This window comes from Sus scrofa, chromosome 9 (assembly GCF_054392235.1).
Source record: "Sus scrofa isolate SSC_HxYL_T2T_F1_AM1 chromosome 9, Sscrofa_HxYL_maternal_Yorkshire_Landrace_v2.0, whole genome shotgun sequence".
In the NCBI taxonomy this organism is placed as follows: Eukaryota; Metazoa; Chordata; class Mammalia; order Artiodactyla; family Suidae; genus Sus; species Sus scrofa.
In genome coordinates this window covers 21,880,100-21,904,498 of record NC_139391.1, presented here as the reverse complement: position 1 = coordinate 21,904,498, position 24,399 = coordinate 21,880,100, and the positions used below count along the sequence as shown (strand labels likewise).

Here is a 24,399-nt window from a genome sequence, read left to right as displayed (position 1 = left end):
TATTTTTATTTTTTGATGTGAATCTTTTTTTGTCGTTGTTGTTGTCCATACCCACAGCATGTGGAAGTTCCCAGGCCAGGGATCAAACCTGTGTCACAGCATTGACCTGAATGATAACAGCCGACAATGCCAGATCCTCAACCTGCTAGATCACCAGGGAACTCCCTGGTGTGAACTTTTAAATTCTATTCTCTTAGTAAATTTCAATTTGCTTGTTTCCTATATAGAATTTTTAAAGCTTTCCTTTATTTCGTCTTGTTCAGTCCAAGCTGTCAGTGTTTCTGATGGTATAACATATTCAAGAACTTTGGGGGAGGGGTCTCTCATATATGTCTGAAGGATTCACTCCATTAAACAGAAAATTCTTCCACAGGTCTTTCTTAGGCAATTTCCAGTTTCCAGTTAGATGGCTGAAGGGAATCCATGAGTCACATGCCTAATTTCTATAAAAAACCTTCTGTGTGATTCAATACTCTGATTTTTTTTTTATCTCGATAAGCCACTAGCAAAAAGTTGTTGAACTATGTCCTTGGCTTCCTGTCCAGGGCACTGATATCTGACAGTGAATCTTAAAATTATTGCATTGTTTGCAATCCGGGATGGTTGAGAATGTTCCAAGTCATGAATTCCCGGTTCCTTTTTGCTTAACAATCTATCTCTTTCGTCTCTTATTTTACTAAGCAACAAGAAGGAATCAGGTAACACCATCAATCTTTCGCTGGGAAAGGTACCTGAGTAAATATCCACTTTCATTGTTTGTAGGCTCTGCTTTCCACACAGCTGTAGGATACAATTTAGCTACGCTTTCTGTCACGACACAACAAGGCTCTTCTTTCCTCCGCTTTCCAATAACATGTTCCTCATTTTCTCCTGATCCCTCAACAAAACTCTGTTTATCATGATTTATGTGCTAAGATTAATATAGGCTTTTCTCTACCATGATTTTCACTTCATTCTGTGTCCTCACTAGAACAGTCGTTAATGCCGCATTTATACTGGCATTCTGTTCAAGAGAGTCTAGACGTGCCTCAAAACTCTTTCATCTTCTGCCCACTGCCAAATTCCAGAATTGCTCTCACATGTTAGGCATTTACCTAGTAGCACCCCACTTCTAGGTACCAAAGTCTGTATTAGCTTCCTATTGCTGCTGTATGATAAAATGCCACAGTGACTTAAAACAACACAAATTTATTGTCTATAAGTTCCGGATGTCAAAAATCTGAAAGAGATTTGATTTGACTAAAATCATCGTGTTGGCAGGGCTGTATCCCTCTAAAAACTCTAGAGGAGAATCTGTCTCTTTGCCATTCACAGCTTCTAGGGGCCTCTTGAATTCTTTGCATTGTTACTCCTTCCTCCATCTTCAAAGCCAGCCAGGTAGCATCTTCCAGTCCTTCTCTCTAACTCTTCCACTCCTGCCCCCTTGTGATTATACTGAACATACCTGGATGATCCAGGATAATCTTTCCATCACAAGGTCCTTAACTTATTAATCACACATCCCAAGTTCCTCTTGCTTTGTTAGCTCAGGTAACATAGTGTATTACTCAGGATTCTCCAGAGAGAGAGAATCAATAATATATACATATTTTTTTTTTCTCTCTCTCTCTCTTCACTGGTGGAGGTCAGTTTTTTGTTTTTATTTTTGTTTTTTCTACTAAGTCCTACTCACATTTTAGAGGGTAATCAGTCTACTGATTTAAATATCAATCTCAGGGTAACATGCTTGTGACTCAGGGTAATATGATTTAGCTTTCCAAGTTTCAATTAATTCATCTTTAATATGGTAATACTCACAGTACACATACACCATACCGTGTATACATAAATATTAAATAAGTGCATGCAAACTCTTTTGCTGAAGCCTGACACCGTGCTCAATAAAAGTTGAGTCATTATTATTAAGATTTAAAATTTTCTGTTATTTGCCTATGACAGTGCATAGCAAATAGGTACTAAATAACTACAAGTCTTTTCCTCATTCTATCTCTCTTATAAGCTAGAACACTTTCAATGCTTCCTACTTCATTCTCAGGCTCTTCAAAAAACCCTCCTTTTCTACTCTCACCACGGAATTACCAAAAAAAAAAAAAAAAAAGCAATCTTAAGCTGCAGATTCTTTGAAATTCCCTTGAGAGTCTTTAGTAATGAGAAGCCCCCATCATTTCCTACCAATCAACCATGACATTTTCCCAGAATGTAATCAAATACCATCACTCTAAAAAACATTGCCAGATGCCTACATTATCTTCTAATAACATAATCAATTGTCTTTATAATCACATTTCTATCTTAGATATGAACATACTATTTAAAATGTTTGATAGGCATATTTTTACTGATTTATCATCTTTGACTCATCCATCACCAAGTCTTATTGATCATGTCTCGAGCTTCTTCCCTTTAGTGCCATTGTGACAGTGCTTTTTCAGTCACTCTTCATTTTTCCTTTACCCCCAGTGTTTCACCCTTGAAGTCAAGCTTTCACTCTGGTACCAGAGTGGTCTTCCTTAAACACAGTGATGATCTCATTATTCCCTACTTCAAACTCATCAATGACTCAGAAATGGGCAGTCTCACTGTCCATATCCAATGATCCACTTTAGGTTAAAAATCAAAACCCTTTATGAAGACTAACCTCTTATGTATATAAGCCGGCCCCTGGCTACCTCTACAGACAGCTTTGTTTCTTTCTTATCACCTTTTCTGGCATCTGCGTTCCCATCTATCCCCCCACACCTCCACACTGATAAGGAGTCAAACCAGATCTCTCAGACGCTAATAGCTGCCCACCCCCCTTTTTATAAAGAAAGGCAGGTTCCATCTCTCTTTACTGACGAAGTCTCACTTGATCTAAATAAAGGGCCAAAGAGCAGCTATGGTATAATGTTCAAAGAGCACAATCAATAGATTCAGAGTTGCATCTTCAATCAGGCGATGGCTAGCTGTGACCTTGAGCAAGTCTTTACTCTCTCTGTGACCCATTTTCCTCATCTGCAAATTAGGTCTGTTTTCCATCCCACTGATCCACTGGCCAGTACAGCAAATTGTCTACCCTTTGGTGACTGTTTCTTTCACCATTGATCTCTGTGGGAGTGTGAGGTTCAGACTGCCCTTCTTCCTGACACACAGTCTCTATTCCACCTGGTGGACAGTGATCACCAAGTCCACAGTTTGATTTGGTTTGCAAAATATCAGACAATGGAACCTTGAAAGTCCCTTCCAGATCATAAAGCCTAGTAATGTGCTATAGCTGACAAAGCTTGCTTTTTTTCAACTGTAAATGTATTTAGTCATGAAAAGGAAATACCATTTACAGAGATAATTTTGAGGGTGCATTTCATTTTGTACAAAGGAGAAAGCCTACAGGAAGAAAAAAAAAATAAGGCTAGGGGAAATATTTCTCTAGGGGAGAGATTAAAGAAATGCTAAAGTACATTAAGGACAACAGAGTATAGACAATATAGATTTGTTCCAGAACTTTGCGATGTCTTCATACTCTGGAATTAGCTATAGAGCATAGATAAAAAGAAGTGAAGGCTTCCTGGAGGGAACTCAGAAAAAGTAATTTGCCATTCGCAAAACTTTTTAGGCCTGGATTCCCCAAAGACGAACTGTTTATTTTACTTAGAAATTTAATTTAATTTAGCAATAGCTGCCAGTGACATGGAAGTAGCAGGTGGGCATTTAAAAGTAAACACTGAAGTACAGAAAGCTATTACACCAAGGGAATCACACTCTGTGACAAGCCGAAAAGCAATATCTTCCTTCAGTAGAAGTGTATGACAGGGTTTGGGGCTGTTAAACCATTGAAGTTCTTATAATTGGGAAATTGCCTCTTTCACACAGTCCATCAGACACCCACTTGGCTGTACTTAATGGAAGATGCTGATAGAAAGCCACAAAGGTGGCGCTGGGGTGACATTCCATTTAATGTCATCCCCCAAAAAGACAGTGTGCACTTTCCAAGGGGAGGCATAACCATTGGGCTGGAAGCAGGCAGGATTATAGTGCAGAACCTAACAATGCAGGAGAGAGTTCTACAGCCCAGTGACTTAGGGATGGGACTCAGTGGGTAAGTAGTATGATGGCTGCTTGCAAATGGATTTTATGTCCCTCTTCCCACAGCTCTCCAACCCTACCTACTCCCTAGGGAAAGAATGTCAAATATGGAAGCAATGTGTACTTCTGTTGGAGAATTTATGTAAGAAAATAAGGAGTGGAGAGAAAAACAAAAGTCCTGTGTGATGGCAGGGAAATTGGATTAGAGAGCAGGGGGACCACTATGTGTGTGGCCTCTCATAATGTGACCTCCACTGTGTCATTAATGAGAGTTCCGCTTTAGATAGAGTCAAAGTCAGCCCTAAAAGTTTATTTCTGTGGATTAATCATTGCTTGTTTATTTAGTTGAGGAAAGGAATCTAAAGGAGAAAATAAGAATAAACATACAGGAATTGGGAAGTCCTTGCAAGAAATAAAAAAGAAAATTGGCCTAAATTGATTATGATGATTGGTATTGACATTGAACCTACTACTCCTTTTTTTTTTTCTTGATTTTTTTTTTTTTTTTTTTTTTTTTTTTTTTTTTGCTTTTTAGGGCTGCACCCGTGGCATATGGAAGTTTCCAGGCCAGGGTCCAATGAAAGCTACAGCTGCCAGCCTGGGCCGCAGTCACAGCAACGTGGAATCCAAAACATTCCTGAGATCTATACCATAGCTCAAGGCAATGCTGGATCCTTAACCTATTGAGCAAGGCCAGGGATTGAACCCACATCCTCATGGATACTAGTTGGATTTGTTTCTGATGTGCCACAAGGGGAACTCCCCTACTGATTCTTAAATCTGCTCCCCTGTCTCCTTTGATCAGCTACCCATAGATATTCATTGTCTCACCATTGCAAACTTCCCCTGATTTCCCTGACTATTCTTAGCATCTTCCAATTCATTTCTACACTGCAACTGTTACCAAGTCCAGGCTTATACTTATCCCCGCAGGACAGGCCAATAAATGGAAGATACATTGTTGGGGCAAGAAACGGTAACTTTATTGGGAAAGCCAGCAGATCAAGAAGATGGACTAGTGTTTCAAAGAAGCATTTTACAGTGAGTTAGAAGTCAGGCTTCTTTTAAACTAAAAGGGGAGGGGCCAGTGGCTGGTTGTTGTAAACTTCTTGGTGTAGGAATCCTTTGTTCTTAACAGCTATCCATGTAGGTCTAGACACAATGTGATTGTTAACCTCCAACAAGACAGATGTAACTCTCTGGTCTACAACTTTTTATCCCTGTATGAATGGGAGTGCTATACCTTTAAAGGTCAGATCCTTAAGAATAGACTACGGTGTATATTTCAGGCTCTGGGCAACATTCTCTTACAAAGGTTCACAGCCAGCATAACACAGCACAAGAGTTAGAGCTAAAGGAATAAATCCAGTATGGAGTCAGGTTTGTTCTCTGTCACACAACTGGAGATGTTTCCCCCAAATGCAAATCTGCTCACGTCACTCTTTTGCTTACAAATCATAAAATGTTCACCACTGACCTCAAAATAAAATCCAGACTCCTTAGCATGTTGCATAAAACCTTTTGCAATATGGCCTCGAAGGCGTTCCACCAGTGGTAGGCTAAAGAGGAAGGCTGCAAGGACTAGGAATTGTGCTTATCTGAAATACTCATAGCAGGATCCTAAAGGCAGCAAGAGAAAAGCAAAGCATTAATTATAAGGGAACCCCCATAAGGCTATCAGCTGATTTCTCTACAGAAACACTACAGGCCAGAAGGGAGTGGCAAGATACATTTAAAGCGCTGAAAGGAAAAAATCTGCAACCTAGAATAGTCTATCTAGCAAGAATATCATTTAAAATAGAAGGGGAAATAAAGAATTTCCTCAACAAATAAAAGCTAAAAGAGTACAGCAACACTAAACCCATTCTAAAAGAAATACTGAAAGGGCTTCTCTAAATTAAAAAAAAAAAAAGAAAAAAGAAAAAAAATGAAATACTCTCAGCAATGTTCTTGGCAAATCCTAGGGAGGGTGTGAAGAAAAGTACCCTCCTACATGGTTGGTGGGAATGAAAATTGGTAAAACCACCATAGAAAAACAGTATGGAGGTTCCTCAGAAAACTAAATGTAGACTACCAGCAACCACTTCTGGGCATATATCTGGACAAAACTATAATTCAAAAAGATACATGCATCCCTATGTTGACAGCAGCACTATTCACAACAACCAAGACATGGAAGCAACTCACATATCCATAAACAGATGAATGGATTAAGAAGATGTGGTACATACATAGAATGGAATACTACTCAAGACGTACAAAAGAATGAAATAATGCCATTTGCAGCAATGTGGATGTAACTGGAGAATCTCATACTAAGTGATTAAGTCAGAAAGAAGAAGACAAATACCATATGATATCACTTATATGTGGAATCTAAAATATGGCACAATTGCTGTGGCTGTGGCATAGGGCGACAGCTATACCTCCGATGGGACCCCTGGCCTGGGAATCTCCATATGCCATGGGTGTGGCCCTAAAAAGACAAAAAAGACTAAAATAAAATAAGGCACAAATGAACTTTTCTACAAAACAGACACAGACCTACAGACATAGAGAACAGATTTGTGATTGCCCAGGGGAAGGTGGTAGGGAGTGAGAACAACTTGGAGTTCAGGTTAGTAGATCCAAACTATTACATTTAGAATGGACAAGCAATAAGGTCCTACTATACAACACAGGGAACTCTGTCCACTCTCTTGGGATAGACCATGATAGAAGATAATATAAGAAAGGGGATATAGGAGTTCCCGTCGTGGCGCAGTGGTTAGCGAATCCGACTAGGAACCATGAGGTTGCAGGTTCAGTCCCTGCCCTTGCTCAGTGGGTTAAGGATCCGGCGTTGCCGTGAGCTGTGGTGTAGGTCGCAGACGCGGCTCGGATCCCACGTTGCTGTGGCTCTGGTGTAGGCTGGCGGCTACAGCTCCGATTCAACCCCTAGCCTGGGAACCTCCATATGCCGTGGGAGCGGCCCAAAGAAATAGCAAAAAGACAAAAAAAAAAAAAAAAAAAAAAAAAAAGGGGATATATATATTTGTATGACTGGATCACTTTGCTGTGCAGCACAAATTGGCACAACACTGTAAATCAAGTAACTATATAAAAAAAAAAAGAAAAGAAAAGAAAAAGGAGTTCCCACTGTGGTGTAATGGGATTGGTGGCATCTTGGGTGCGCTAGGAGGCATGTTCAACCCCTGGCCTGGCACAGTGGGTTAAGGATCCAGCATTGCTACCGTTGTGGCTTAGGCTGCAACTAAGACTTGGATCTGATCCCTAGCCTGGGAACTCCATATGCCATGGGGTGGCCAAAAATAATAAAGAAATGAAGAAAGGAAAGAAGGGGGGAAATGAAATGTTCTTGGGAGAGAGAACAGGAGGGTTGTATAGGAGGTGCATTGATGCTAGCAAGAATGTCTAGCATCAAATTTGAAGAGCTGAGGGGAAAAGGCATGAGCCCAGAAACAACTTGGAATGATCTAAAGCATTACAGATAGAACTGATGCCAAGAATGGACAGCAAGGAAGCTGCAGGACAGCTGTGGAAGATGAGGGTGGAGCTCTCCATTCACATGCTACCACTTGTCTGCTGTGGGAGGGAGAATGTAAGGCAAGCGGGGAGAGCTCCACGCTGCACCCCTTCCCAGCCTCAACTCCTGCTACGAGCCCTCAGGTGTGCCATCCTCTTGAAAGAGGAGATTGAAAAAGATTCTGCTCTTTGGCACAACATTGCTCAAGTTGTCCCTACTCTGGAGTAGGCCTTGGGTGTTTGTTTTTTCTTCTGCCTAACTCTTTTTTGGCCTTCAAGACATAGTATAGATTTAAAAAACTGAATGGACCCTTCTACAGGCCCTGACATAGTTAATTGTTCCTTCTCTGTGTCTCCACAGGACTTGCACACCCCTAAGAGAGATCACATATCACATATTATTATTATTTGTTATTGTGTGTCCACCCTAGAATATGAGTTTCTAGTAAGGATATGACCTATTCAATACACTAAATATAGGAGAGAGAGACCAGGACCATTAAAAAAAAAAAGAAAAAAAAGAGTTCCCACAGTGGCACAGTGGGTTACGAATCCAACTGCAGCAGCTTGCTTTGCCTTGGAAGCATGTGTTAGATCCCTGGGCTGGGAATTTCCATATGCTGTGGGTGCAGCCACTAAAAACAAGACAGAAAGAGATCAGGACCCATTCAAGACACTCTTCTTTCTCACTAATTGAACCCAAAGGACTATAATTGAGTTCTATATTAATTTTTTTTTCTCTTTAGGGCTGCACCTAAAAAGAAAAAAAAAAAAATGTGGAAGTTCCCAGGTTAGGGGTTGAACTGGAGCTGCAGCTGCTGGCCTACACCACAGCCACAGCAACGCCAGATCCTTACGCCACTGAGTGAAGCAAGGGATCGAACCCACATCCTCATGGATACTAGCAGGGTTCTTAACCCACTGAGCCATCACAAGAATTCCTATAATAAATTTTTTTAATTAATTTTTTACTTAGTCTTTTTTTTTTTTTTTTTTTTTTTTGTCTTTTTGCCATTTCTTGGGCCGCTCCCCCGGCATATGGAGGTTCCCAGGCTAGGGGTCTAATCGGAGCTGTAGCTGCCAGCCTACGCCAGAGCCACAGCAACGCAGGATCCAAGCCGCGTCTGCGACCTACACCACAGCTCACGGCAACGCCGGATCCTTAACCCACCGAGCAAGGCCAGGGATCAAACCTGCAACCTCATGGTTCCTAGTCAGATTCATTAACCACTGCACCACGACGGGAACTCCTAATTTTTTACTTAAAGTATAGTTTATTTACAGTGTTGTGCCAATTTCTGCTGTACAGCAGTGACTCAGTTATTATACCTGCACTCAGAATATATACACATTCTTGTTTATTACATTAAATATTTTTAATTTTTATGAGTTCAAATAACCTCAGGGATTGTTTTCTTCTGATTTAAAATAGCTATACCAAAAATGTGCTTTCTCCTTACCCATAAGAAGGAGATCTACATAGAAGAAAAAGATGAAGAAGATAAAGGCTTTAGATCAAAATTCTAAAGATATGGAGAAGATTGCAACTTGCATCTGGCATCACACTGACCTAAAGAAATGCTTTTAAGCTGCCTTCCCGAGAAAGATGATTTCGCCTGTGATGGGTGGGGGTGAGTAAATAGCAAAGGGAGATAGAGTTGGATTTCGTACTACTTCTATCATAGAAGTATTATGTCTAGATGTCTACATGTCTAGAAAGCTGGATTTGGGGAGAGAAAGTATCTTGAAAGACATGAATATCAAAAATCTTAGGTTAATTTTTTTTTCATTGCTCTCTTATCTTTCTGGGAGGAGGAGAACATTTCCCAGTCTGGAAGGATTCATTTTAAGTAAATTCAATTCTGCATATAATTATTAGGTTCCTACCAGGATAAAAGTTACTGTACTAAGTTGGAATTATAAAGTACAGATGGAGTCATGTTTGAATGAATGAATGAGGCCATATAGAAGAATGATTAAATGCTTTAGCTTTGAAGCCAGATAGATCTGGGTTCACAGCTCAAGTCTTTTGTTATTCTGTATAATATATTTTGGTGTTATAATAAAAATTGAAAAGCTAAGATGAGTGGATCCATTAGAGTGATTCCGGCTGAAAGCAATAGGCTACCCATCTAAAATTGGCTTAAATCATATGGTAACAAAATGTTTCAGGGAACAGGAAGGTCAAGAGAAAAGGTAGTACTAGGATTAGTCCTACGACCCATTGCTCTCAACAAAAACCATGTCTTTCCACTGTTGTCAGTTGAATTGTGTCCCCTCCCCTGCAAAAAGAGAAATTCTGAAGACCTCCCCCCCCCGCAAGCCTTGGAATGAGAGGTTATTTGGAAACAGAGTCTTAACAGAGGTCATCAAGTCAAAGTAAGGGAGGTCCCAATACGGTCTGACTAGTGTCCTTAAGAGAAGGGGAAATGTGGACACAGAGATGGACAGGCTCAGAGAACACTGTAAGCAAACACAGGGAAAATACCGTGTCAAGATAAAGGACCAGAGAGGTGTCTCGACAAGGCAGGGAAAGCCAAAGGTTGCCAACAAGCCATCGGAAGCTAGGAAAAGGCAAGGAAGGACCCCTGAGCAGATTTCAGAGGCAGCGTGGCCCTGCCGATACCTTGATTTCAGTCTTCCAGCCTTTAGAATTGTGCAGCAATCAGCTTCCGTTTTCAGCCCCAGGGTTTGTGGTACGTGGCTGTGTTGGTCTATAACTGGGAAATTAAAACACATGTTTCAGCTCTGCCATCCGTAACATTATTTCTTTTCCCAATCCCTTCACATAATCACAAAATGACTGCTACAGTCCCAGGCACCATACCCTGTCACATCCAAAAGAGTTTCTCTTGGAGTTCCTGTCATGGCTCAGTGGTTAACAAATCTGACTAGGAACCATGAGGTTATGGGTTCCATCCCTGGCCTTGCTCAGTGGGTTAAGGATCCGGCATTGCCGTGAGCTGTGGTGTGGTGTAGACCGGTGGCTACCGCTCCAATTCAACCCCTAGCCTGGGAACCTCCATATGCCAAAAGTGCAGCCCTAGAAAAGGCGAAAAGACCAAAAAAAAAAAGAGTTTCTTCTAGCGTACCCATTTTTTAGGGGGCAGGGGAGAAAGAGTTTTCTAGGAGTTCCCTTGTAGCTCAGCAGATTAAGGATCCAGCGTTGTCACTGCTGTGGCGCGAGTTTGATCCTTGGCCTGGGAACTTTCGCATGCCAGGGGTATGGCCAAAAATAAAAACAAAACAAAACAAAACCAAACCAAGAGTTTTCTTTCCCAGCAGGAAAACTTTGTTTTAGATTCCCAAGACTTATCCTCAGGTCCCATTCATTAAGAATGGGTCACATGCCCATGCTCTATGTGCAAGGGTGGCTACTGCTGCCAATGTGAATGTCCAGAATAGCAAACCTCAGTCATGAGAGGCAGACACTGCTTTCAAAAAAGAAGAGAGGAAAAGGGCTGCTAGACAGGCAGCCAATCCATCTGCCCTAGTACATTAAAGACTTAGATGGGTGATGACAGCCATTAAAAGTCTCAATTTTATTCCGTTTTGAAATTTCATGTAGACTCTATTTAGGTAGACTCCATTGTGAAATTTTATATTAAAACAACAGCTAGCTAATATCTATTTGGCCATCTACTATGTGTCAGGCCCTGAGATAGATTTTGCATCTATTTCCTAACTTTATTTTAACAAACACCCTACAAAGTCAGAACAGTCTATGTTCCCATTTATCCGATGAGAAACCTGAGACAGAGCGATTAAGGAAATGGTTCAATGTCACACAGCTGGTAAATGGTGGGGCCAAGAAGTGACCTTAGGCAATCTGATTCGAAAAATCCACAGATACAACATCTATCTCCCTGAGAGAAAAAATGACGTGCCCCTCAGTAATCAGTTTCTCTTAGGAAGTTTTATGATGAAGTAGAAATTTTCATGAAACTAAACAAACGCCCTTGGAGATTCTCACCCACTGCCTCTAATACTGTTCTATAAATCCACTTCTTATATCTATAAAAGCCCATATTCCTCAGAGGAAAACACTTTCATCAAAATTCAAAAAAAAAAAAAAAAAGGGAATAGTTAGAAACCAAATGCAAATTGTTTTCTTATCAGAGAGGTCTGATATAGTGGGCAGCTAACTAATTTTAGAGTCTGAATCCCAGCTTTATCGCTTAGAAAATACATAAGTTTGGGCCAGTTACCAAACTTCTACAAACCTCATTTTTCTTTATAAAACAAGTAGAATAGTGATCAATTGGTATGGCTGTTTTAAGGAAGAAATGAGACAAAGTATATAAGATACCTAGCATGTTATGTGTTGCAGAGTATCCACTCAATAATTAGTAGCTCTTATTGGAGTTCCCATCATGGCTCAGTGGTTAACGAACCTGACTAATATCCACGAGGACGTTGGTTCAATTCTGGCCTTGCTCAGTAGGTTAAGGATCCAGTGTTGCTGTGAGCTATGGCACAGGCTGACAGCTACAGCTCTGATTCAACCCCTAGCCTGGGGACCTCCATATGCCATGGGTGCTGCCCTAAAAGACAAAGAAAAAAAAAATTAGTAGCTCTTATTATTAGACATTAGAATTTATTGTCCCGGAGTTCCCATTGTGGTACAGCGGAAACAAATCTGACTAGCATCCATAAGGACACAGGTTCCATCCCTGGCCTCGCTCAGTGAGTTAAGGATCTGGAATTTGACATGAGCTGTGATGTAGGTCACAGACATGGCTCAGATCTGGTGTTGCCAGGGCTGTGGCATAGGCCAGCAGCTCCAGCTTCAATTCAGTCCCTAGCCTGGGACTCTCCATGTGCTGTGGGTACAGCCCTAAAAAAAAAAAAAAATAAAAAAAAAAAAAAAAAGAATTTCTGTCTCAGTTCTCATGTCTTTGTACTGTCGCTGAAATTGGCATCATCTCAATATATATATATATATACATATTTTGGTCTTTTTGTCTTTTCCATGGCCACACCCTTGGCATATGGAGGTTCCCAGGGTAGGGGTCTAATCAGAGCTATAGCTGCCGGCCTATGCCAAAGCCACAGCAACTCGGGATCCAAGCTTCATCTGCGACCCACACCACAGCTCATGGCAACGCCAGATCCTTAACCTACTGCGTGAGGCCAGGGATGGAACCCGAAACCTCATGGTTCCTAGTTAGATTCGTTTCCGCTATGCCACAATGGGAACTCCTCTTAATAATTTTTTAAAAAGGTATCTACATTAGCTAATTTATTTAAGCATTAAGGAATCAAACTGGAAAAAAAAATCCAAAAATTTTATTTGCTTTTGCAATGGAACAGCCCTAAGGAAATATAATGGTTAAGTGACCATATTTCAAGGTAACCACAGTTGATCCTTTTTAAAATTAGCATTACAGTAACTAATGCTGTCATCTGGCAATAGCCTATGAAAAGTGCAAAAAGTGACCAATTTAGTTTTGTATTTAGCAACATAAAAACATTGGGATGTATGTTCCTGTCAAAACCCCCTCTATGGGAGTTCCTGCTGTGGCACAAAGGGATCAGATGCATCTTGGGTTGCAGGTTTGATCCCCAGCCAGGCACAGTGGGTTAAGGATCCAGCCTTGCCACAGCTGCAGCTTAGATCCGATCCCTGGCCCAGGAACTCCATATGCCTTGGGGCAGCCAAAATAACAAACCAAAACAAAAACAAACTCCCTCTGTGGATTTGGTCATTTGGTTATTTGAATTTCTGAATGTGTCTTAGATGTATGTTTCCTTTTTTATTTCAAATGTATTCCTTCTAAATGCTTTTAGCATTTACCGCTGCATAAGATTAAACTTTGACCCGGCAACCACAATTCACTCATTTGGGGGTGTAGCGGTGCCTTACAGAGGATTTTTGAGAGGATTAAATGAAATTAAAACAGTCTGACATAGAGTGAGTATTCCACAAAAACTAGTTATTATCAATATTATTTTCTTTACCATCATATTAATATTCCACTGAGAAGTGAAATTTATGATATATCATTTTCTAAAGAAAATAAGAAGCACATACTATTTTTATTTAGAAAGGTCTCTGTGAATTATTTCATGATTATAATTTCTAAACTTAAATGAGAAATTGTTATCATCATGTATAAGAAAAGCCTTAAAAAGTCTGGATTATTTTGCCCAAGATGGATGGGCATGATAAAAGAAAAGGCACATTGATTTTCTTCTTTTATTCCATTTTTTAAAATTTATGACTATATCCCAGAACTTCCTGATGCAAAAAAAATATATATATTTATTTGTAGAAACAATTTTTTGTTTTCTTTCCTTTTTTTTTTTTTTTTTTTTTTTGCTTTTTAGGGCTGTACCCACAGCATATGGAAGTTCCTAGGTTAGGGGTCCAATGAGAGCTACAGCTGCCAGCCTATGCCATAGCCACAGCAACTAGGGATCCAAGCCACGGCTGTGATTTACACCACAGCACACAGCAATGCCAGACTCTTAACCCACTGAGTGAGGCCAGGGATCGAACCCACAACCTCATGGTTCCTAGTGGGATGGTTTCCACTGTGCCGTGATGGGAACTCCTGAAACAATTTTTCTTATATGATAAAATGTTAGAGATTCTTTTGATAATTTGGAGATATGAGACATATCTAATATTTAGATTGGTATTGTTTTCTATTATATAGATAGTAAATTTATTCCCACTTAAATAATTTAATACTTGTTTTAAAAGTTTATACAGTGGGATTATAAATCCCATGTTTTATAATGTCTTAGAGATATTTAGTTACTCAATAGTCTTTTCTTTTTCTTTTTTTTTCTTTTTTTTTTTTTTTGCTTTTTAGGGTTACACCTGCAGCATATGGAAGTTCCCTGTCTAAGAGTCAAATCAGTGCTACAGCGGCCAGCCTACACCACAGCGACAGCAACGCTTGATCCAAGCCACATCTGTGACCTATACTGCAGCTCACAGCAATGTCAGATCCTTTAACCCACTGAGTGAGGCCAGGGATAGAACCCACATTCTCGTGGATACTAGTCAGGCTCGTTACCACTGAAGTTACTAGTCAGAAGTTCTCACAATGGAACTTCTCAGTTACTCAATAGTCTTTTGATATTGACTCTCAGTTTTATATCAAAATAAATTATCTTAACAAATTTTGATAAATAATTTTAAATATAAACCCTATGCATAGCATTAGGAAAAGAAAGATAGCAAAGTTTCTGCCTTCAAGGAACTCATAATCTAGGATGGGATACATACATAAATAAAACTAAGCATAATATAGTGGGTTAAGTACAGTAATAGGACTGCACAGGTATAATTATTTTGTTGATATGTTTCTTTTTTTAATGAATTTTTATCCTAATGTCATAGTTTTCTTTCCTGCCATAAAAAAAATGTAACAAACTTAATGACTTAACATAACACCCATTTATCATTTTAGAGTTCTGTAGATCAAAGGTCAGGGTGAATTTGAATGGCTTCTCCGCTTAGGGTCACGTAAGATTGAATCAAGTTGTCTGTGAGTCAGGCTATTATCCAGAGGCCCTGGCGAAGAACCCAATTCTGAGTTCACTCCAATTGTTGGCAGAATGCAATTCCTTGAAGCATAGGACTAAGATCCCTGTTTCTTACCCAACTATCAGCTAGATCTCACTCTTGAATGCTAAAAGCTGGTCTCTAGACTGGCAGTTTACAACCTGGATGTTTGCTTTCCTCCAAACCAGCAGAACATGTCTGACTTTGTTTTCTGATTTTCTCTTCTGTCCCTGCTCTGTTTTTAAGGGTTTATGTGGTTATGTCGGATCATCTGGATAATCCACTATAAACTCTCCATTTTAAGTTCAATTGATAAGTAACTTCAATTACATCTACAAAGTCTCTTTAGCCATGTAAGCTGATGTATTCACAGAGGTGATATTTCATCATATTCACAGCTTCCAGGATAAGGGACAAGACATCTTTGGATGACATTATCCTACCCCTCATACCTAATAATGGTTAAAGACAGAAGGGAAAAAAGAAATCCTATACCTCCCCTCATTCTCATTCTGCTCCTCCAAATCAACTGCTTTCAATTATCTTGCTATTTCTTCTAACATTTTTCTCTATGTTTAAAAAATAATAATCTTTTAAATTTAAGATTTACAGTTTCAGATATGAGGGAATAGACTCATCTCTCCCTGCTCCTCCCCACTAAGTACAACTAAAAAACCTGGAAATATTACAGCAGACAATCATAGCAGGACCCTGAAATGTGGCAAGAAATCAGACTAGCTAGAGGAAAAGATAATGGCCAGGCATCAACCACTTGCCCCATGAACAGAACCAGGGAAGGAGGCCAGAGTAGCACATTCTGACTACTCAAGCATCACCAGCAGGGACTGAGAAAAAGCCTCGCTGGTATCTGGTGGCCCAGATAAGAAGTTTCTCCATCAGGCCCAGGAAGCACATTGCTCTCACTCCAGGTGGCAGAAGCAGAAATCAAATGAGAGACCCAATTAGCACCATGTAAAGAAAGCAGGCCAGAATCACACGAAAGGGCTTGGAAAACTAAGATGTCATTGAAAACAGCTTATAAAACCAGACGAGGACCTATATGCTAAGCCTAAAGAGGGTGACTATGTGGTAAAATAAAAGATTTAAATAGAATTCTGAATAGATACTGAATCGCCTAATATCCCAAATTTTGATGACCCAACCAAAAATCACTCAACATATCAAAAAATAGGAAAAAAATCTCAACTTAAAAGAGAAAAAACAATCAAAAGACACAGAGATAGAATCAGGTGTTAAATTACTTGACGCATTTTAAAGCAGCCATAATGAAATATAAGAACATTATATTGCTGAAACAAGTTAAAAAATAGAAATATCACAAAAGAAATACAAGAAACAAAAATTACAGAACTTAAAGTCACAATAACTAAAATAAACTTTCACTACTCTTATTTACTAGAAATTTTAGCCTGCACAATAAGGCAAGAAAAAGAAAGAAGCACACAGATTGGAAAAAGAGAAATAATACTGCCTCTATTTGCAGATTATATGACATGATTGTCCACATGGAAAATACCAAGGCATGTACAAAAAAAAACTCCTAGAACTAATGAACGAGTTCAACAAAGTTGTAGGATACAAGATTAACACATAAAAAATCAATTACATTTCTACATACTATCGGTGAACATGCTGTGAACATCAAAACTTAAAAAAGCACAATACATCTGTTTCAAAGAAAATAAAATATTTAGGTATAAATCCAGCAGAGGATGTATAAGAACTCTATGCTGAAAATTATAAAATGCTAATGAAATAAATCGATGATGACCTAAATAAATGTTCCTGGATTAGGAACCTCAAGATAGTGACGATGTCAATTCTCCCCAAACTGACCTATAGGCTTAACAAAATTCCTGTTAGAATCCCACCAGTTTTTTGGCATGCATGGACAATACTATTCCAAAATGTATGTAAAAATTAAAGGACCTAGAATAGCTAAAACTATTTTGGAAAAGAATAAAGTGGGAGAAATAACTCTGTTTGAGGTTAAAACATTATATAGCTACAGTAATGAAGACAAAGTGGTAAAGGCAAAGGGACAGATGTTTAATTCAAAGGAACCCAACAGAAATAGAAGTAGCCCCACATGGAGATGCCCTGGTGGCTCAGCAGAAACAAATCTGACAAGCATTCATGAGGACACGGGTTTGATCCCTGGCCTTGCTCAGTGAGTTAAGGATTCAGCATTGCTGTGGCTGTGGTGTAGGTCACAGACATGGCTCAGATCCCGCCATTGCTGTGGCTGTGGTGTAGCCTGGCAGCTAACAGCTCCGACTGGACCCCTAGCCTGGAAACCTCCATGTGCTGTGGGTATGGCCCTAAAAAGACAAAAAAAAAAAAAAAAAAAAAAAAAAAAAAAGGAAAGAAAGAAATAGCTCTACATGAGTAGGACCCACTGACTTTTGACAAAGATTCAAAAGCTAATTCAATGGAGATAGAATGATAGCTTTTGGGGGAAAAAAAAAAAAAAGCACCAGATAAATTAGACAGCTGTAGGCAGATAAACAGAAAGTACAAACCTTTCAATTCAAAGAAGAAAGAAAGAAAAATCTTCAGGACCTAAGGATATGTGAAGTCTTATTCTTTACATGAAATGCATGCTCTGTAGAATAGGAAATTAATCAATTAAATTTCCTTAAAAATGAAAACCTCTTCTCTGCAAAAGCTTCTTTTAAGAGGATAAAAAGACAATAATATACAGGCTGAAAGAAAATATTTATAAACCACAAAGGACTGATAGCTGGGATACATAAAGAACTCTCAAAACTCACCAGGAAAAAATATATATGCAATCCGATTAGAAAATGGGCAATAGACATGAATAGACATTTCCCTGAAGAGCATATAGAGATGGCAAAAAAACATATGCAAGGAAGTTCCACATCTTTAGCCATTAAAAGAAGGCAAATTGAAGCCACAACAAAACACCGCCACAGAATGACTGAAAAAAGAGTGGTAACAACAAATGCTGACTAGGATGCAAAAAACCTGGATCATACATGCAATGATGTAAACTGGCAAACATGTAATGATGTAAACATGTAAACTGGTACAGCTGCTCTGGAGAGACTAAGGCAATTACTTACAAAACTGGATGAAGGGTACATGAGGCTTCTCTGGATATTTTGGGACAACTTTTTGTGAATTTATCATTCCAAAGCAAAAAAAAAGTTGTAAGATACACATTTACTATTATCTTTTATGTCATCGTATTTAAACATTTTCAACCTACTTCCTTTTATGGAAAATGAAAATTTCAGCTTTCTTTCATTCTCCCTTCCCCTTCATTCCACATTGTCCCAATTATAGTGATTATCACTATTATTGGGTAAACTTGCATAAAGTGTTTTCATTGTTATGATAATATAAAAATTATTCACTCTTCCACCAAGCGGTCTATTATCATTACATTTCTTTTCTTATACAAATTCTTAGTTTTACAGAAGTAAAAACTTGCCTCTTTTTTTTTTTCACGTGCTGATGTGAATCTATGGCCAAGCCTTCTTTTGACCCTTTTGACAATATTACACATGGAAAACCTATCAGATAATCAATTCCAATTTTTTTCCATTTCCTCTTTGGAGTCTTTTCTAAGATTTTCTGTCTTACATTCCACTCTGGAGACTGTTCTGAATAGGTCCTGCTGCACAGTTGAGGTCTTGGAAATCCTTGTTTTGGTGTGCACTTCTTGCAGAAGTTTCCTGTACGGATTATATTTTTACTGTCTGGATCTATTTTAAATTAACATTTTATCACTTGTGGTTGCAAATTCACAATTTGTTTAGTGAATTCTGCAAATTCACAATTCACTTTAGTGAATTCTCAGTGAGCCGTTGCAATTAGAAATTTCCTGTCCTTAGAAATTTCCTTATATTCTTTGATAATTTCCTTTTTTTTATTCCCTGTTCTTTTCCACAGAATTTCCATTGTTTAGAGAACACCTTCTGGGTTGACAAATTTTATTTCTTCTATTTTTATCTCTGCCTTTCTTGTGAGTGATTTTATTGACTTTATGCCAAACATTTTTCATTTTTGGATTTTATATCTTAATTTCGGGAACTCTTTCTTACTTTCCAATTGTTCCTTTTTAAAGCTGCCTGATCACTTCTCATGGATAAAGTATCTTTCCTTATTTCTATATTAATTTTAATCACTTATAAGTTTTCTTCTACTCTTAATGTTGTCTCTGCTTCTTCTAAGGATCTCTTTTCTTTTTGATTTTTTTGTTGTTGTTTTGATTTGTCTTTTATTTTGGAAGTACTATGTATATATTCAGGGCTTCTTGACTAAAATCTATCACTCTAAACTAACTGGAAAGTATTTCAGTCTTTATATTTGACTTCTTCAAATTTCAATATATGTAGTTCTTTTTTCTGTGTCAGTTATGCTTTTTCCTCTGGAGAAGAATCCTTCAGGCTTCTATCAGGGATATATAAGCCAGCTACAGACATTTTGAAGCTAGATGGACATGGAAGATTAGGATGGGAAATCTCACCTTTTTTATAGACTTTATCTTCATCATTCTATTTTAAGTAAGGAGATTCACCTCTTTGCTAAGTGTCCCCAAATCCACAGGTTCTCTGTTAATTTTTTAAGAAAATGTATCTCCAGGAGTTCCCGTAGTGGCACAGTGGTTAACGAATCTGACTAGGAACAGTGAGGTTGCAGGTTCGATCCCTGTCCTTGCTCAGTGGGTTAACGATCCGGCGTTGCCGTGAGCTGTGGTGTAGGTTGCAGACGTGGCTTGGATCCCGCGTTGCTGTGGCTCAGCGACAGCTCTGGTTGGACCCCTAGCCTGGGAACCTCCATATGCCGCAGGAGCGGCCCTAGAAAAAAGACAAAAATAAATAAATAAATAAAATGTATCTCCAGCGTCCTTCACTGGTGGAGAAAGGGACCTCCATGGACTAAGCTGTTTTTTGTTGGCTTCCAAACAGTCCTCTTGTTATCAGCCCAGCCATAAATCTCAAGAATTTTTTAACTTGGAAAAAAGGAGAATGCATTATTAACCCAGTTCCAATTACATCTCTGACACTGTGTCGCCTCTATATTTACGTTGTCTGGTTTAATTCTTTCTGCTACCTTATGAGACGCATGATCTTGATTTTACAGAAGAATCAGCTGAAGCACAAAGAGGTTTCCCAGTGTCACAGGGTTGGTACATGTTGGGAAAATCAATATAATCTCTTACCGGAGTTCTTTATTCTACCAAAATCTATGCAAAGGTTCCAATGCAGGGCACCAGAGTAATAGCAATGTCCCTCTGGGTTTTGTTTATCAGCCCATGCTGATGACTTATTAGATGCTCCTTGACCTGAAACATGTGATCCCATCCTGTTGATTCCCTGAGATATAGGCATCTTTTCCAACTTGGTTAATGACAGTGGTTGCTACCCATGCTCTTTAGCTGCACTACACAGGCATTCTTTCTGTGGTCTAGAAAGCTTCCTGGAGGGTGGTCATTAGTTGGACAGGAGACCACAGACCACGAGACCAAAGAAGAAACCATAGTTTCTGTCTCCCAATTTTGAAAAATTTAAGGAAGGAGGAAGTGAATTAACTTCACCATTTTTTTTTTAATGGAAAAAGGAAAAATAGTGAACAAATTAATAGTTTGATAAATTATTCTGCCACACACATACTACTTAGAAAAAATCCAGTCATTTCAGCACTCTATACAGTATCATTGATTTTTAAAATTATGTTCTTTTGTTCTTCATTGAGGCTACTTGCAAGTGTACCGTGTGAATTGTTTTGAAGAGTTTTGCAGTATCTCTAGCAGACTTCCCTTCCAAATGTTTCATCATGCTGTGTCATGAATATTTTTTTCTCTGAACTTCTTGAAACCTACTTCCTAAAGCAAACTTTAGGCTATACTGGATCTTCCTCTGGCTATAAGATCAACTAACAGACATGGCAGCTTCTACTCAAAGGTCAACGTCTTTCCTTCCTTATCTGTTGAGGCCCCCCAAATCAGTGCCCCTAGATACTTTATCTTCTTTTCAGGAATGAAATTATTTAAAAGACAGTAAAGAATTTATCAGGAACTCTTCTTTAAGCCAAAGGAGTGTTGTGACAGATGTTACCAGTTGGCTTTATGTCCTTTCTTGTTCGGGAGGTGCTGTTATTCATTTCTATAGCAAGTTCCTGATGTTTATAGTGGACACCCACTGCCATACCACCTCTATTTCTCTCCCACTATCCTCATGAAAATGACCCTTAAAATCTAATATGCTAATTTCCACAGTGTATACACTCTTAATTCTTTTTTTTTTTTTTTTGTCTTTTTAGGGCCACACCTGTGGCATATGGAGGTTCCCAGGCTAGGGGTCGAATCAGAGCTGCAGCTGCCAGTCTACGCCACGGCCACAGCAATGCCAGATCCAAGTCACATCTGTGACCTATGCCACAGCTCAGGGCAATGCCTGATCCTTAACCCACTGAGTAAGGCCAGGGATCAAACCCAAGTTCCCACGGGTACCAGTCGGGTTCATTCCTGCTGAGTCACAATGGGATGCCACAGTGTATACACTCTTGACATACAGAACCCAAAATCCCATCTTAAAAGATGCATTTAAAAAGAAAAAAAAAAAAAAAAGGAGTTTCCTAACGGCCTTGTAGGTTAGCAATCCGCCATTATTGCTGCTGTGGCTTGGGTTTGATCCCTGGCCCATGAGTTTCTACATGCCACAAGTGTGGCCAAAAAATAAATAAATAAGGCTCACACTTAAATCACCATATTCTTTTTTTTTTTTTTTTTTTTTTTTGTCTTTTGTCTTTTTGTTGTTGTTGTTGTTGTTGCTATTTCTTGGGCCGCTCCCATGGCATATGGAGATTCCCAGGCTAGGGGTTGAATCGGAGCTGTAGCCACCGGCCTACACCAGAGCCACAGCAACGCGGGATCCGAGCCGCGTCTGCAACCTACACCACAGCTCACGGCAACGCCGGATCCTTAACCCACGGAGCAAGGGCAGGGACCGAACCCGCAACCTCATGGTTCCTAGTCAGATTCGTTAACCACTGCGCTACGACGGGAACTCCTAAATCACCATATTCTAATCTCCAATTTCAATCCAGAAAGTCTCATAATCCTTTTAAGATTATAAATACCTGAGGTAATAATCCCAATTTTATGACTTAATACGTAGGTATACATTACTATCCTCTTTATTACTTTTACTTTTTAAAGAATTAGAAGCTATTTGATATATTTTCCTTTCTTCTCTTTACCTCAGTGTATTTTCACTCATTCTCTCCCTGATCTGGTGTCGTTTAATTGACAGATAAACTACTGAGTCGACCATAAATTCTCCAAGTTCACAGTACATTAAGAAGCACCTGTAGAATGAATTTAGTGTTGCAAATTCAATGACTTCCATCCCCCTTTTCCTAATGGGCTCAGTGGGGTTATGGTAGGGCCTGGGAGTCGATATTCTAGGCAATAATTCTGATGCAGACTACCCTTTGAGAAGTACTATTCCAGACAAATGTTCCTCCTTTGGTGAAACAGACTACATTATCCAAGAGCCCATTATTCTAGTATCTCAAGCTATTGTCCAGAAATCCAAATGATTGCCAATACCATCTGTGTAGCCAAATGTTCCACTCCAAGACAAGTTCTCTCCTCTAAAATCTTATGGGTAGAAAAATATGTTGAAAATACCACCTAGGATCTGTCAGTCCCTTTACTTCCTTTAATTTCCTACCCAACACTTCAGAAAGAATTCTATTTTCAAATGTCTTTAATCTTGATATAAGTCAGTACGAGTGAGAAGTGGTCAGCCATCTTGCTAAAGCTATCCTCCTCTTATTAAATACATGTTTTGGAAAAACACGACACTTCCTAAATGGTAAAGATATTTACAGGATGAATGCAAATCATCTGCATTTAATGAGTCCCTAGAAAGTTACCAATAGCCATGCCAACTTACCCCTGCCTCCTGTGATCACTGTCAAGTTTTCTTTTTACCAATAATGCTTGAAAAATCAGCCTTACTGGATCATGTCTTTTCCAAAAGATCTGAAATCTCTAAATAAGTGATGCTAAACCAAGTGCAGTTTTGACCCAGGGGACATCTGGCAATGTCTGGAAGAGATATGTGTGGCTGTCATGACCCAAGAGAGAGAAGCTACTAGTGTCTAGTGAGTAGAAGTCAAGGCTGTTGCTAAACACTTTGCACTGCACAGAGAATAAATATAAATTGTATGGATATTGTGAAACTCTGGTCTATGTAAAACAAGCCTCACACCTGCCATGAGTACACAGTAACTATCACATGGTCTTTACGAATTTTTGTTGCTTATTCAATATATGCGTCCTATTAGATGAGTGTCATAATTCCTCAAACTTCATTCTCATGTCAACTGAAGCAAAATGCAAAACCTAACTATGCTTTATTCAGTGGCCTTGCTGAGGACTTAAGTTTAGAAGACAGCCTCTCAGTTCTGAGGGGACTGCTCTGAAGAGATAAGAGATGAGCCAAGATATATAGGCATTCAAATAAACCAAAAACCCCCGAGTCATTGAATGCCAAAAGGTTATTGCTAATTAAAGAAAATGAGACATCTCAAGTTAATGAATTTAGCCCTTTTCCATGTATGGGAAGATACAAGAATCTGGACTCACTGAAGGCATTCCTTTGATGTGCATCCTAACTCTCTAGAGCCAGTATCCTGTTTCACTCCATCCTGAATCCCCTCAGGGTGCACACTTGGGGCAGCTGCAGTGGCTGATGGTTTGAGAGCCACAACATCCTTTGTTTACTAATGCAGCAGGCAGCATTGTTGGTGTACACTCATAACTCGGCTTTTGACTTCCTGATATAATGTTTAATTCCATACATTCCTCTTTTTCCTCACTTAGTAGAAGCATTATTGCAGACATCTGTGTTCTTGTGTGCCCAGCAACACTTTCTTTGGAAGAATATCTCACCTGTGCCATCCAGGTGATTCTTAGAAGTTTGCCATTCATGAATTCCCTGCTCTCCTCAACATATGGGTGATCATGGTCTTTTTCTACTGGGAATGACACACTTATGCACACATATGAGCACAAGAAAGTTATAACTGATTCATCCACTGGCAGCACTCAAGAGAGTAAGTTCACAAATTGCTATGGCTACAAGCTGCACTGATTCTTCCACCTGTAAACTCCGAGGAATCTCATCCACTAAGTATCCTTTCCTTACTTAAAATCATTAGAGACCTACAGGGTTGCTCATAGCCAAAGAGCCTATAGGATACACTTTTATCACTGAGCTGCTGCTACA

The 24,399-nt window shown here is 39.2% G+C and overlaps 1 protein-coding gene across 5 annotated transcripts in view; it reads right to left on the bottom strand.

Moving 5' to 3' along the window:
* LOC102160855 (uncharacterized) overlaps positions 1-24,399 on the bottom strand; it is a 393,443-nt gene that overhangs the window by 264,259 nt on the left and 104,785 nt on the right. For all 5 annotated transcript variants that reach the window (XR_014814880.1, XR_014814881.1, XR_014814909.1 and 2 more), the window contains one exon: positions 10,214-10,307. The gene's annotated coding sequence lies outside the window, so the exon portion shown is untranslated. The remainder of the gene's footprint in view (positions 1-10,213; positions 10,308-24,399) is intronic.